Source organism: Mastomys coucha, unplaced genomic scaffold, assembly GCF_008632895.1.
Source record: "Mastomys coucha isolate ucsf_1 unplaced genomic scaffold, UCSF_Mcou_1 pScaffold14, whole genome shotgun sequence".
NCBI lineage: Eukaryota > Metazoa > Chordata > Mammalia > Rodentia > Muridae > Mastomys > Mastomys coucha.
In genome coordinates, this window is record NW_022196896.1 from 90628083 (window position 1) to 90643228 (window position 15146).

General features: G+C 43.6%; 1 long non-coding RNA gene across 1 annotated transcript in view; it reads right to left on the minus strand.

Moving 5' to 3' along the window:
• The window catches only part of LOC116089197, a 48949-nt gene extending 36180 nt beyond the window's left edge, over positions 1 to 12769 (minus strand). The window contains exon 1 of the long non-coding RNA XR_004118210.1: positions 12557 to 12769. This is a non-coding gene — a long non-coding RNA (uncharacterized LOC116089197). The remainder of the gene's footprint in view (positions 1 to 12556) is intronic.
• Positions 12770 to 15146: the final 2377 nt, after the last annotated feature.

Consider the following 15146-nt stretch of genomic DNA (forward strand, 5'->3'; position numbering starts at 1 on the left):
AAAAAAAAAAAAACAAGAAATCAAAACATACCCCTGGAGAAACTTGCTTTAGTACAAAAGAAAATGGTAAAAGAAAAAGAAATTACTGTTATCTTTATATGACCTTAAAAGCCAAGACAACAGAGGCAAAAACAGACAAATGGGGTCACATCAAACTAGGACGTTTCTACACAAGAGAAACAACTAGAAACAACCAACAGAGTAAAGAGATGACCTACAGATAAGCAAAAATAGCTGTAAGCTACAGTCTGATAAGGATTTAATTTCTCTAATTTATAAGGAATGTAAACAACTCAATAGCTAGGGATGAAATAACACTATCAAAAAAGAGACAAAAAATCATGGATACATATTTTTCAAAAGAAGATAATAGTGTATAAAAAGGAACCACCAGAGAAACATAAATCAAAACCACATTAAAATGTCCCCTCCCATTTGTTAGAATGTTTATTATCAAAAAGTCAGTTGAGTGCGGTGGTGGAGCACACCTTTAATCCTAGCACTTTGGAGGCAGAGGCAGGCGGATTTCTGAGTTCAAGGCCAGCCTGGTCTACAGAGTGAGTTCCAGGACAGCCAAGGCAACACAGAGAAACCCTGTCTCGAAAAAAACTAAAAAAAAGTCAGTTGATAACAAATATAGACCAGAATGTGTGAAAGGGGAACTTTTACCCAGTGTCAGTGAGAATATAAACAGCTATTATACACACAAAATGGAAATTTGACAAAAATAGTAAAATAAAGCCATCAGATGCCAATAATCCTACTACTGTGGATAAATCCAAAGGAAATTTGTGTGTTGAGAAGATATCTGAATTCTTGTATTCACCGTAGTACTACTTACAAAAAAACAGATATGCATTCATCAATGAATAAAAGGAAGGAAGGAAATGTGGTAGATACATATAATATTTACCATTATACTACGGTTCTGCATGTGTACATATATTTGTATGCTAAATAGGCATATATATGCAAATATATTTATATATGCTTATATACACACCATATATGTGTATAATTTACATATCAATAGAGTTCACTATTCAGATATGAAAAGAGCAAAATCCTGGCATTTATGGATACATATGAATGTTCTACTGAACATCATTTTTAAGTGGAAAAAGTAAATCAAGTACAAAAAGACAGGTATTACCTAATCTCACTGCCATGTGGAATCTATAAAGCTTGATCTCATGGAATAAGAAAAGAATGGTGGTAGATGTTTCCTAACCAGGAGGGAGGAAAGAGGAAGACTGCTTAAAGGATACATAGTTACAGCTGGGTAGAAGGAACATCTTTTAAATATCTAGAAGACAGAAGGTAGGAAAGCCATTGGAACCATGGTCTGGGAGAGTACACATGGCCTGGGAAGGAAAGATAGAACCTACTGATGTGTGTAACCCTTCTTCTGGAGTGAGAAAATATACTAACATTGAGGAGGGACACGGGTCTACGGGCAAACAGGAAGTCCTGGGCTTAGACATTTAGGGAAAAGGAATTGTATAACATGTGAATCTTAATTCAAGAAAGCTATTTTAATAAGAGCAATAAAAAGAAGCAGTTATGTCTATGTCGCTCCATGTGTAAGAAAGCAATGAGGTATCATGATACTAACCCCTTTCACTCTAACAACTACAGATCAAACAAAGAAACTGAACGACTGTAGCAACCAAGGTGATTTTGAATTCTTTTACAAATTATGTCACAATGTGTCCATATTCTTCTCTAGTGGCCATGTCTCAACATCTTCATGTACTGTCATAGTCAGGGTTTCTATTCCTGCACAAACATCATGACCAAGAAGCAGGTTGGGAAGGAAAGGGTTTATTCAGTTTACATTTCTTTTTTTTTTAAAGATTTATTTTATTTATTTTATGTGTATGCGAACACTGTAGCTGTACAGATAGCCGTGAGCTATCATGTATGTGGTTGCTGGGAACTGAACTTAGCTCCGGCGTAATTCACTGTAGCTGTCTTCAGACACACCAGAAGAAGGCATCTGATCTCATTACCATGTGGTTGCTGGGACCCGAACTCGGGACCTTCGAAAGAGCAGTCAGTGCTCTTACCTGCTGAGCCATCTCACTAGCCCTCAGCTTACATTTCTACATTGCTGTTCATCACCCACGGAAGTCAGGACTGGAACTCAAGCAGCTCAGGAAGCAGGAGCTGATGCAGAGGCCATGGAAGGATGTTATGGGTTTGCTTCCCCTGGCTTGCTCAGCTTGCTTTCTTATAGAACTCAAGGCTACCAGCCCAGGGATGGAACCACCCACAATGAGCCCTCCCCACCCTTGATCACTAATTGAGAAAATGCCTTACAGCTGGACCTCATGGAGGCATTTCCTCAAGGGAGGCTCCTTTCTCTGTGATAAGTCCAGCTTGTGTCAAGTTGACACACAAAACCAGCTTGACCCCTTGTCAACTTGACACACAAACACATCACTATTAAGCCTTAACCCTTACTTTCTTATTCATCCCCAAGATCTAAATAACTTTAAAAGTCCCACAGTCTTTACATATTAAAATTTCAATCCCTTTAAAGTATCCACTATCTTTTAAAATTCAAAGTCTTTTTACAATTCAAAGTCTCTTAACTGTGGGCTCCACTAAAATACTTTCTTACTTCAAGAGGGAAAAATATCAGGGCACAGTCACAATCAAAAGCAAAATTGAACTCTAACCGTCCAATGTCTGAGATCCACTCAACAATCTTTTGGGCTCCTCCAAGAGCTTGGGTCACTCCTCCAACTCTGTCCTTTGTAGCACACAGCTTGTCTTCTACGCTCCAGCTGCCTGTGCTCCACTGCTGCTGCTGTTCTTGGTGGTCATCTCACAGTACTGGCATCTCCAAAACACTGCTATCTTCCACTGCAATGAGACTTCACCAATAGCCTCTGATAGGCTCTCTTCATGGTGCCAAGCCTCAACTCCTTTGCATGATCCCTTCAGTCCTGGGCAATCAGTTGCAACTGAGGCTCCACCTTCACCAATAGCCTTCCATGACCTCTCATAGTACCAAGCCTCAACTGCTCTTCATGACCCCTTTCATGCCTTCAGAACCAGTACGACCTGGGTGACTCTTACACATTGTCAAGTCCAGCTGCAGCACGAGGTACAACCTTGGCTACTTCTGGAACACAGCTTCTTTGTGTTCTCAGAACATACATCCCAGAAGATTTCACTGACCTGGCCTGCAGGTCACGTTATTTGGGGGAACAAGGAGGATCACAACCTGTGAATAAAGAATGGGCGAGAGAGACGACAGGACTCAAGGAAGCATTGCTTGTCAAGAGCCGTTTACTTAGTGCAGCCAACCATATTTAAAGCAAAAATCTTGGAGGGGAGGGGGAGAGGAAGGAGGGAGATGGAAGTTTACAAGATCTTCTGGGGTTGAGCTTCAGTGTGACAGGTGGGGAACAGGTGGATGACAGGTGGAGAGGGGGTGGATTTCCGTGAATGTTCTTTTCCCAGGGCCAAGCCGGATCCTTGTGATTGTCAGGCAGGATGTTAATCTCCGGGTTCTCAATTAGCTGGGGCAGGATATTTATCTCAGGGCTCTCATGGTTCCCAACATTTCACTTCAATGATGCTCATCTCTTCTTAATCACTAATTTCTTAGCTCCAGCTAGCCAGCATCAATAGTCCCAGTAATGCAAAGTTTTCGCTTTAGTAGTTCTGGTATCTTGCTAATCACAGCTGATTCTTCAGACCCAGCAAACCCAAACCACAGAATCTTCACAATCATAACAGCAACGGCCTTGATAAGAGTCTTTAATCTTCCCTTTGAAATTTCACAAGCCAGGCCTCCATCTTCTGCACTGTTCTCAACGTTATCTTCCAAGCTCCTACAGAACATCCCACAGAGTTCTTAACCCAATGGCTCTTCTATCTCAAAGTTCCAAAGTCCTTCTACAGTCCTTCCCAAAACATGGCCAGGTTGTCATAGGAATACCCCACTATGCCGGTACCAATTTGTCTAAGTCAGGGTTTCTATTCCTGCACAAACAGCGTACCAAGAAGCAAGTTGGGGAGGAAAGGACTTATTCACATTGCTGTTGATCACAAAAAGAAATCAGGATGGAACTCAAGCAGGTCAGGAAGCAGGAGCTGATGCAGAGGCTATGGAAGGATGTTACTTACTGGCTTGCTTCCTCTGTCTTGCTCAGCTTCCTTTCTTATAGAACCCAGGACTACAGACCAGGGATGGCACCACCCACAACGGGCCCTCCCCACCCTTGATCACTAATTGAGAAAATGCCTTACAGCTGTATCTCATGGAGGCATTTCCTCAAGGGAGGCTCCTTTTTCTGTGATAACTCCAGCTTGTGTCAAGTTGACACAGAAAACCAGCCAGTACAGGTACCTACTGACTATTTACACAGAATGTTTCTAAATACATGTGTTTAATAATCAAATGAATAGCTGGATCAACAGCTCAACAGTTAAGAGCACTGGCTGCTCTTCTAAAAGATTCAGGTTCAATGCCTAGTACCCACATCATGGCTCACAATAGTTTGTGACTCCAGCACAAAGGAGTCCATTGTCTTCCTTGGGCTTCTGGGACACTGTCTGCATGTGGTGGACACACATGTGGACACTGTCTGCATGTGGTGGACACATATGTGGACACTGTCTGCATGTGGTGGACACACATATAAGCAGGCAAAACACCTATATACACAAAATAATAGAATACAAACTTAAAAATAAAGAGAATCAAGTCAAGGGCTAGGGAGTGTAAAGGCTACTGCAGCCAATACTAACAACCTGAGTTCAAATCTCCCATGGTACAATAGGGAACCAACTCTAGCAAATTGTCCTCTGATGTGTGCTGCTACACACACATACACACATAGACACACACACATACACACACATCTAATAATAATAAATAATCAGTAATAGAATATAATAAATTTTAAAACAAAAATATTAAATAAAAAGTATTTGCATACTTATATGCCCCAGAAGACCAAATATTATCTGGACAAGTTCAGCCTTATTTTTTTTTCTTTTTTAATCAAATCAATCCTGTTTTGCCATGCATTTCCATCACATACCAGAAATATCCTCACATAGAAAGCAAAACTAAGAGCTTATAAAATTCAGGGAGAAAAATAAAATAAAAGGGTAAGGGGTCAGTACTGTGACCTTTCTAGATCCCCAGAAACTCAAGGTGTCCCAGCCCCGTCCTATGGGAAGGCCTTCTTTAGTACTCTGCTTATCATGTCCAAGCACGCACAGCCTCCTACTTAAAAGTAACACCTACAAAAAGTTTTATAAAAGACAGACAATAAGACGCATGCAACGGTTAGCTCTCAGCCCTTCCACACACCCAACCCTCCACAAGCAGAATCCTCCAACAGCCCAGGAAGGCTTCACACACTGGGAGCCCCAGATTTCCACCCTCCTAACACCTGAGGCTGTACCAACACATCTTCCTCCACAGGAGTGATCCATAAGTGCTTCCCTAGAGAGGAGACCAGTCTGGGATTGGATCCAAGAGAAAGAACAAGCTAAAACTGCAGTAGATCTCCAGCGTGGCCACTAGAACTTGGGGTCAACGGCTTCTCCTCAGAATGTCTTCACTTCCCCGGTAGCAAAAGGCTAAGCTTTTGATGCCTCTTCTACCAAATGCAAAGAAAAAAGTAAAAAGATGCACTACAAACTGAAAGTCACTCAGAATCCACAGGATAAAAGTCCTAAATATCTACTCCTGTGGCTATTGTGCTGGTCAAACAAGCTGTCACCCTGCAGGGATATTTCTTTATATAGTTTTTATATTTATATTTTTATACTTCTTTGTTTATATTATTATACTTATATTTTGTTATATTTATCGACCCTTATGGAAGAGTTAGGGAAAGGAAGGAAGGAACTGAAGTGGACGGCAACCCTTAAGCCCTTAAGGGTCTCACTCCTGTGGAGGAAGATGTGTTAGTACAGCCTCAAATCTGGGGACTCCCAGTGTGTGAATCCTTCCTGTGCTGTTGTGTGATTCTGTGTGTGGAGGGTTGGGTGTGTGGAAGGACTGAGAGCTAACTGTTGCATTGTTAGTGGAAGAACAACAGTGTCAACCAACCACCCTCCTCCCAGCTCCCGGCTTTCCCCCCCCCCCCCCCCCTCGAGATCCCTGAGACTTAGCCGCCACTAAAGAGCACATATTCCTCGGGCAGATCCCAGGCTCATTGGCACATATGCGGCAGAGAGCGGCCTTGTCTGGCCTCAGTGGGAAAGGATGTGCCTAATCCAGTAGAGACTTGAAGCCTGGGGGTGGGGGGGTGGGGAGGTGGAGGGGGGGATGGGGGGAATCTGGGGAGGCACCCTTTCAAAGGCAAAGGGGATCAGGGAAGAACTTTGTGAGGGGGACTGGGGGGTAGGGCATCTAAATAAATAAAATAATTAATTAATTACCAAAAAAAAAAAAAACAAAACAAAACAAAAAACATACAACCAGGAGAGAAAAATGGAAGCTCCCTTAGGTGTGAACTGTATTCACATTCACCTGTGGAGTAGGTTTTAATAACTACAATAAGCTACTGTGTGAAACACACAGAAGCCTGTACCCGAGCAAGTATTCAAGGTAAAAAGGGGGCGGGGCAAGAACATACATGATAATTGAGTAAATACATAACAATAAATACTCTCTCCCTAACAGAAAACAAAACAAAACAAAACAAAACAAAATCTAGAAATAAGAATGGATGAAGCTTGCAGACATCACAATGAACCAAGGATGGAAAATAGAAAGATGTAGTGACTTAAGCCTTTAATCCCAGCACTCAGGAAACAGAGGCAGGTGGATCTCTGAGTTTGAGGTCTTGAGAGAAAGTTCCTAGACTGCCAGGGCTATATGGAGAGATCCTACGGGCAAAATAAAATAAACTTTAAAAATGATGTATGTTTTATAATTCCATTCATACGATAAAGAATACATGCAGCTCGCCTGTTCCATTAAAGTCATAACGGTGGTTCCTTTAACAAGTAGGCAGATGGCAATGGTTTTGAAGGGTGTATAGAGATCGCTGGGAAAAAAAATCCTCTAATTCTCCATCCTGCTGGCCATATATATGCAAATTCATCAACCTGCACACTTGAGATGTGGGCCCACGATGCATGGTATACTACAAAACAAAAATAATTAATTAAAAGAAGGGCTATCAGGGCTCAGCAGAGGAGTGAGTTCCCTTCAATCCCCCACCTAAAAGGTCAGTGAGCATCCCAGGTAGATAGGTTAATAGGGAAAAAAAAAATCACCGCAATTTACTTGATCAAAGTTTTAGACAGCATTGAGCCCCTGGAAAACCTACTGTTAGGCTTCTGCTTGATGAATGGACAGGCATTTAAAAGTGTGGTTGGGCAAAAGGCATGAAACAATGCTCCCCATAGCTGGGATGGTGTGCCAGTCAGTGACGGGTTTGAAACTGGGCAGTGTCCACCACCGTAGCCATTCGAACCCTAGATTCATCTTTAAACAAGCAAACAGTTCATGTTGGCAATCACTCTAGTCAATTCTTCCAGCAAAACTGTCATACTTCCAACAGCTAATATTTCCAATCATCTATTTTCCTACAAAAAAAACCTCATCTTTATGCCGGAGACCCAAACTGAGTTTTACGAACTATGTGCCCCATGCATAGGCAGCAATGGTTAAAACAAACAAACAAACAAAAATGTAATAATTGTCAGTAGATCATGGCAATGGTCATCAGAAATGAATTTCCTTTGAACTCCCTGATATTTGGGGGAGTAATAAACAAGTTGGGGAAAGGGACATAAAGACTATTCTCTTCAGCCATAAATCACAGAAATTGAATTAGATCATCTTAAATCGAGGGACAAAAAGCCAGTTACAGATCCATTTCAAGGCACTGGCTGACATGGATTGCATTTGTGACTCACTGGACAGCATTACTTAGCCTGAGTGCTTCTCCGCCAATACGAGCACTTAACATGAAGACAGGCATAACACCACAGGAAGCTAAGAAGCAAAGGAAAGCGCAAACAGAGACAACCTTCCCCGGAAGAGAGACTTCAGGCAGCGAGCATGCCTTCTGGAAGTCTGCTCTTAACTTCCGCAGTTACGTTCATTCCACAGAGCTCTCTCAATCTCTAGGATCACACCCTCTTTCCAGATACCATCAATGCAATCAGATCTCCTGTAACTTAACCTTGGAAAATCAGATCAGCACGTGAAACCTGACTATGCGTCACTCGATGAGCCAGGATCCAGGCGAGGTTACCGGTGAGACCTGTGGGTAAGGATAGGGTTAAATGAAACCAACTAAGACTGGGATAGACCCTCGTTTTGCGCTAAGGGAGCAGTTTATTGTCTAGACAAGAAGGCAGAAAGGAAGGACAGCCATGATTTAAGAAAAAACAAACAAACAAAAACCAGAGGGGTTAGGACTTGAAAGCTGTGGTCCCCAAGGGAAAACTGCACCCTGTGGTCGAAACAAATAGGGTGGGGCCTGGAAAGATGACTTACTAGGTAAAGTTCCTGCCACACAAGCATGAGGACCTGAGTTCAACCCCTAGCATCCACACAAGAAGGTAGGCATAGGAGTACTCATGTAATCCCATACTGAGGAGGCACGCACAGGAGGATCCCAGGGTTCACAGGTCCACCAAATCTAGCTAAAGGGATGAGTTAGCATCACCCAGCAAGAATACCATGGAGGCCAGGACAGAGCCTCACACTCTGAACTTAAAACATACTCTCTCTCTCCTTTTCTGTAGCAAGGGCTCTTCCATTCTTCAAAATGCCTTAGAATACTTGTGCACTGTCACAGGACTTGTGCAACACTTACACTCGTCTTTTAAAAAATAAAATTTAGTTGCACTACTTTACAGCCACACTTTTCTTTTCTTTTTAAACCATTAACCACAGAATGATGGTGATGGCTCATCTCTGCCATGCTCGCCAGATGTAAGGCCAGACGATGCTTGACTTTAACTAAAGGACAAATTTAATTCACCCCCAGTGAACTCAGCATATTAAAAATAAGTTTTGAAAGATGACTCAAAAAAAAAAAAAGAAAAGAAAGGAACTCTCAAAAAACAACATCTGTAATGTGGACACCTGGGTCCTAAGTGATGGCCTTTTGGTACAAACTGGGTCCTCCCACTCAATAACCACCCCCCCCCCAAAAGAGGCCAGCTCCTTAGTTACAAGAGCAAAAAACAAACAAACAAAAAGAAACAATCTAAATCTCTAAAAACAGAGCATCACTTGGGCTTCCGCTCCCATGAGCTTGTCAGCCACCCACCCCACTCAAGCCTTCACAGATGGAAACCAACACTGAGCCGCTTCTGGCTTCCTGCTCTGTGCGCTGTGCCTGGCTCACGCTAACCCTTCAGAAGGTAACCATGAGTGAATGAAAAGATAAAGCCTTTCCTTCCTTCCTGGATGATATTTCCTGGAAATACCATCTATCTTTCTATACTATTTCGAAAGAAGAGGAACTGGAGGTGATATTCCCTCATAGCTGAGAGCAGAAAATAATCTCCAGGATTATCTACAGAAAAGGAAGGAAACAAATATGCCCCCACCCTCTTCCTCCACTCTATACCAGGACACCATCTTCCCCTCCTCTCTCTCTTTCTCTCACTTGAATGTCAAACAATCACTGGGTCCCCTTGGCAGACAGACATCAAGCCTCTTTTTCTTGCAAAGCTATCCAAAAAATAATGAATATTATTACATCTTCTTCACAGCCATATAATTGGCTAATACTAAAAGTGCGAAGAGAGATGGTGTTTTTTTGCTGGTTCACATCTAAAATTTAGACAATCAACCATGAATGCCTCAGGCTGATCACATGCTGAGAGAAGCAATAATAATACGTCTGGCCAGATTTCCCTGCCAACTGGAAGGCCCAGGTTTGGGAGCAGATGTGCTGTGGAGGGGTGATACATTTGATGTTCAGTGGGGAGGGTCTGTAGGTCTCATCTGTCTTCTGGACCCCTACTGGTCAGCTCCAAGTGCAGTACCAGCTGCCTAAGAGGACCGGCCCTTTCTATGAACCATCCAGACATGGGGGAAAGAGATGCATCCTGACGAAGCGCAGCTCCCAAAGCATCCTACGACCTAGGGACAATGCCAGCTCTCTTCTTAATGTCGTCACAGTTCGGTGGCATTGCACAAGGTGATTTTGGCATCGTCCTCTTTCCCACTCCTCCCCCAAGCTCACTTCTGCCTCTGCATATAGAATCAGCCTACAGATCACATGTCCGCTAGAAGCCACAGATGACCAACTGCAAAATCAATAACCTCTGTCGTTGCTGCAGCGGGCGACCCGGGGCTTATCAGCAGCATCATAAGTACCTATTTGCCTGACATCTCCTAAATCAATAACTTTGTTATTGTTTGCATTATCTGACTATAAGTTTGGTCAATAATATACCCAGCTAATGGATAACATGAGCGAGGATTGCGTTTCTTTCTTTCTTTTCTTTTTTTTCTTCTTCTTCTTTTTTTAAATTTAACTCTCCCTATACCAGTAGGATTCACTAAGTGACCCTTAAGGCCCTATTTCTATCTGCCTTTGCTGAGTTTTATCAAATCCTTCCAAGATATGGGCAGTATTGAGACAAGGAAATTAATGTTGCCCAGGTCTAAAACAAATTGAATAAACCCTGCCTTTCTTTGCCATTACTTTTATTAGGTTTCCACAAGGATGGTAGATGGGTCTGGTGTGTGTGTGTGTGTGTGTACTTCCTTTACTTAATATGCTCAAAAGAAGAGAATAAACTTGCTAGTAGGTCGATCTAGATGCACAAAGTTTAAAAAAAAAAAAACGCTAAAAATAAAAATGTATATGGGGGCCAGTGAGGTGGTTCAGAAAAGTTAAGCCTGACTAGCTAATTCCATCCCAGAACCCACACAGTAGAAGGAAAGAGGAGAAATTGCTCCCTCAAGTTATGCGCTGATCTACACACACACACACACACACACACACACACACTGAATAAACGTAATTTAAAATTTTTAAGGAAAGTGTATGAGTCGCATGATGAAGTTTTGAAGTGTTGTACATTATTAACCTAAAATATATGTATGATAACATTCAGATGAAATAAATGTTTTTAAAATAGTGTGACACACCAGCTTCCTGCACTGTCTAGTGGCACACAAATAGGTGGCAGGGTGCAGATGGCGCCACCTGCCACTTACCTTGCTTGGGATCACACAGGATTCTTGTACCTTATAAAGTCGGAAATATTAGAGCTAATAATTTTTTTTAAAAGAAAGGAAATAGAATCTGGGAATAACAATGGTGTGTGATGTGCAGAATGCTTTGATTTTTCTGTCACATTAAAAATATTTACTGGCAATCCACAAACCACAAGAAAGTCAAGAAGAAGGAAGACCAAAGTGTGGATACTTCATTCCTTCTTAAAAGGGGGGACAAAATACCCATGGAAGGAGTTGCAGAGACAAACTATGGTGCAGAGACTGAAGGAAGGACAATCCAGAGACTGCTCCACCTGGGAATCTTTCCCATATTCAATTATCAAATCCAGACACTATTGTGGATGCCAGCAAGTGCTGGATGACAGGAGTCTGATATAGCTGTCTCCTGAGAGGCTCTGACAGTACACAACTAATACAGAAGTAGAGGCTCACAGCCATCCATTGGACTGAGTACAGGGTCCCCAATGAAGGAGCTAGAGAAAAGATCCAAGGAGCTGAAGGGTTTGCAGCCCCATAGGATGAACAACAATATGAACTAGCACCCTCAGAGCTTCTAGGGACTAAAACTCCAACCAAAGAGTACACATGGTGGAACTAATGGCTCCAACAGCATATGTAGCAGAGGATGGCCTAGTTAGTCATCAATGGGAGGAGAGGCCCTTGGTCCTGTGAAGGTTCTATGCCCCATTGTAAGGGAATGCCAGGGCCAGGAAGTGGGAGAGTGTGGTTGGTGAGCAGGGGGAGGGGGAAGGGAACAGGGTTTTTTGGTTTTGTTTTTATTTTATTTTATTTTTTCTTTTTTTCAGAGGGGAAGTGGGGAAAGGAGATATCACATGACAAGTAAATAAAGAAAGTATCTAATTAAAAAAAAGTTTTTAAAAAAATATTTACTGGTTTCTTCGACCCAGCCTTAGTGGCAACTGAAGAAATAAACAAATGGCTGGCTTACCAGAATGAGCCTGGGAGAATCATTGCCCGCTTCACCGTTCTCCCCTTTGTTTTTTTTTTTTTTTTAAATTGGATCTAATAAGTTATTCATATATAATGGCATTGGTAATGGGGTATAAATATATGGATCACAGGAAGAATGTTGCTGTTGTTGTGTAGTTTACATAAATTAACTTTAAAAGCATGCTACCGGATTTTCAAATTGTGGACTGCTGTATCTTAGCTTGTGAGTTTAGAGTGCCCCGGAGCCAGCCCTAGTACCAGACAAGTCTGATGTTTGACTTTTGCAGGTGAAATCACTAAGGCTTAGCCAGCTGGAAGACTGCCGGCCAAGTCAAAGGCCCACTTCACCCACTCCTCAAATGGGAGGTGAAGCCCCGCCCCTAGCCCTGCCCCTCTAGGACACACCTTTCTCCACTGCTAATCTGCTCACGCGTTTGCTGTTCATTAGAGACGCCATAGCGATAAAGGCAGCTGCTTCAGAGATGCTGTTAGGTGTCTATCGGAGTCCGGACAGCACCTGCTGGGACTTCCAAGGTTCCTGTGTCCTGGATAAAGGAATTGGATCAGGGACACATGGATGGGGAGAGAAACCCAGAGAGTTTATTAAGGAAGAAAAGAACTTCAGGAAATGGAAGTGGGCCAAAGCTCGAGTAAGGTCGGAGCTCAGTGACGCCTGTACTAGGTGTCTCAGAAGACTGGGGCACTTGTATTGTGTGCACGTTGGCTGCACATGCTCAATTAGTGTGTCAGCATTGGTGGGGGAGGGGACTCTCTCTCTCTCTCTCTCTCTCTCCCTCCCTCTCTCTCTTCTTCCCTCCACCTCCTCCCCACCTCTCCCCCTCCCTCCTTTTCCCTCTCCTTCTCTCCTACCGCCTTCCTCACCTCCCCACTCTGTCCTCCTCTACCCCACCTCTCTTCCCCCCCCCCTCATTCCTTCATATCCCAGTCTTAAAGCCTCCCCCTGCCTGATCTACCTTCCTAGCCGGAGGAGGTAAATGTTTGACTGCCTAGTCCTTCAGGCCCTCTATGAAGGAAACAAGAGAACAGTCCCCAGAAAACCCAGAAAGTTCCAGAAAAGGGGAAAAAATGAAGAAAAAAAAGCCTGCCCCAAGGCTCCCCAGTACACACGTGCAACACACACAAACACACACATTCTCTCTCTCACACACTCACTCACACACATACACTCACACTCTCCCAGTCACACACTCAACACTCTCACACACTCTCACGCACACACAATCTCGCACACACATTCTCTCTCACACACAGTCACTCACACATTCATATACACTCATACTCTCCCAGTCACACATTCAACACACTCTCACACACACACACACACACACACACACACAATCAATCACACACACACACTCACACTCTCTTACACTCACACTCACACACACAACACACACTGTACTGTGCTAAGAGTGGATCTAGCTAACGTGACAGGCAAATGGTATTGGTATGGGTGAACTGCTGGATAGCTCATCACAGGAAATTATGAATAAAAAGGGTGATCCATAAGTTATGAACATGGGAGGTGGGTGATGATTCAGAGGCCTGGACTCCTGTCACCTGGTGACACCCATGGGACTACGTGCCCTAGGCTGGGCCATACAGTCACTCCTGGAGTTTCAAGGACGGTGGAGACCAGCTGGGCTAAGTTAAAGTTACTTCTGTTTGTCTGTCCCAAATGGAGCCAAGATCACACATCCAGGGACTGTGTCTGCATATTTATGTTCTGTTGGATTTCTTCCTGTCACCTGAGCCTGTCTTTATACTTGGAGAGGGCTTGAGAGAGAGGAGTGACCCAAGGTGGCAGTTGACAGACAGACATGGTATGCAATGACCTCTCAAATTCATGAGCCACGGAGAGAAGACCAGAGCAGACCCAATGCTGTGTGCCAAGCCTTCCTGCACAGCAGGCCGAAGGGCCAGAGGCCAGGTTCCCTTCCCTCTTCCCTTCATCCTTGGTAGGTAGCCATGTTTTCTTTTCTGCCAGACTCCTCTCTCAGCTGGTACCCTGTCTAAGACCCTAGGTCCTAATTGGTTACCTCCCTCACGAACTAGGAGCTGTCAGCCCATGACTTACCCTTTGCACCCAGTTCTGGTAGAGGATCCACTCAGACCTCCCCCAGTCCCTTCAAATAACAAGAATCTTTAGAAATGAGACGTTTTAAGAAAGCCTGTACTAAAATGCCACAATCCGTCTGGTGATGGTGGCACATGCCCTTGGGAGGCAGAGGCAGGCGGATTTCTGAGTTCGAGGCCAGCCTGGTCTACAGAGTGAGTTCCAGGACAGCTACACAGAGAAACCCTGTCTCGAAAAAAAAAAAAAAAAAAAAAAAAAAAAAAAAAAAAAAAAAAAAAAAAAAAAAAAAAAAAAAAAACCACAATCGGACACAACGATTTGGCCTCTCTGACCATCTTCTTCTGGTTTGTTCACAGGATTACATTGGAAGGTCAGAACCCTTCCTTGTCTGCAGTCTAGATGAGATTTCTCTCCTTACAATGGGCCTGGGAACCGGTTCCTCTGGGCACATGTATGTTACTCCTGCTCACACATTTTGAGGTTCTCTGGCTGCCATGCTACGTGAACCAGGTCAAGTCTGGGAGGGAGAAGGGGGCTTTTCCTTCCTGTGACCTCAGGACTGATTTAATTAAGCAACTCCTCCAGTCCCGATTTATAGTCTGCAAAGTGTCCTCGCAGAGGCCCTCCGATGTGCTCTGCCTCTCAATGAGCAGCAGATAGGCAGTGACAGGGCCGCGCCATTCTGAGCGGCTGCTGCCCCCGCGAGAGCACTTCGAACAAGCGCAGCCTCTGAAGCCCTCGGTCCAAGCCTCGGTCCAAGCTTAGAAGCTCTCCTGACTCCCTCAGGCGCGAAGCTTTCTCTCATGAATCCTACTGTGAGGAGGGAACAACGTTTGGAACCCTTCTCAGAAATCATGATTTTTTTCTCTAGACTGGGGGAGTAGGGGAGGGAAGAAG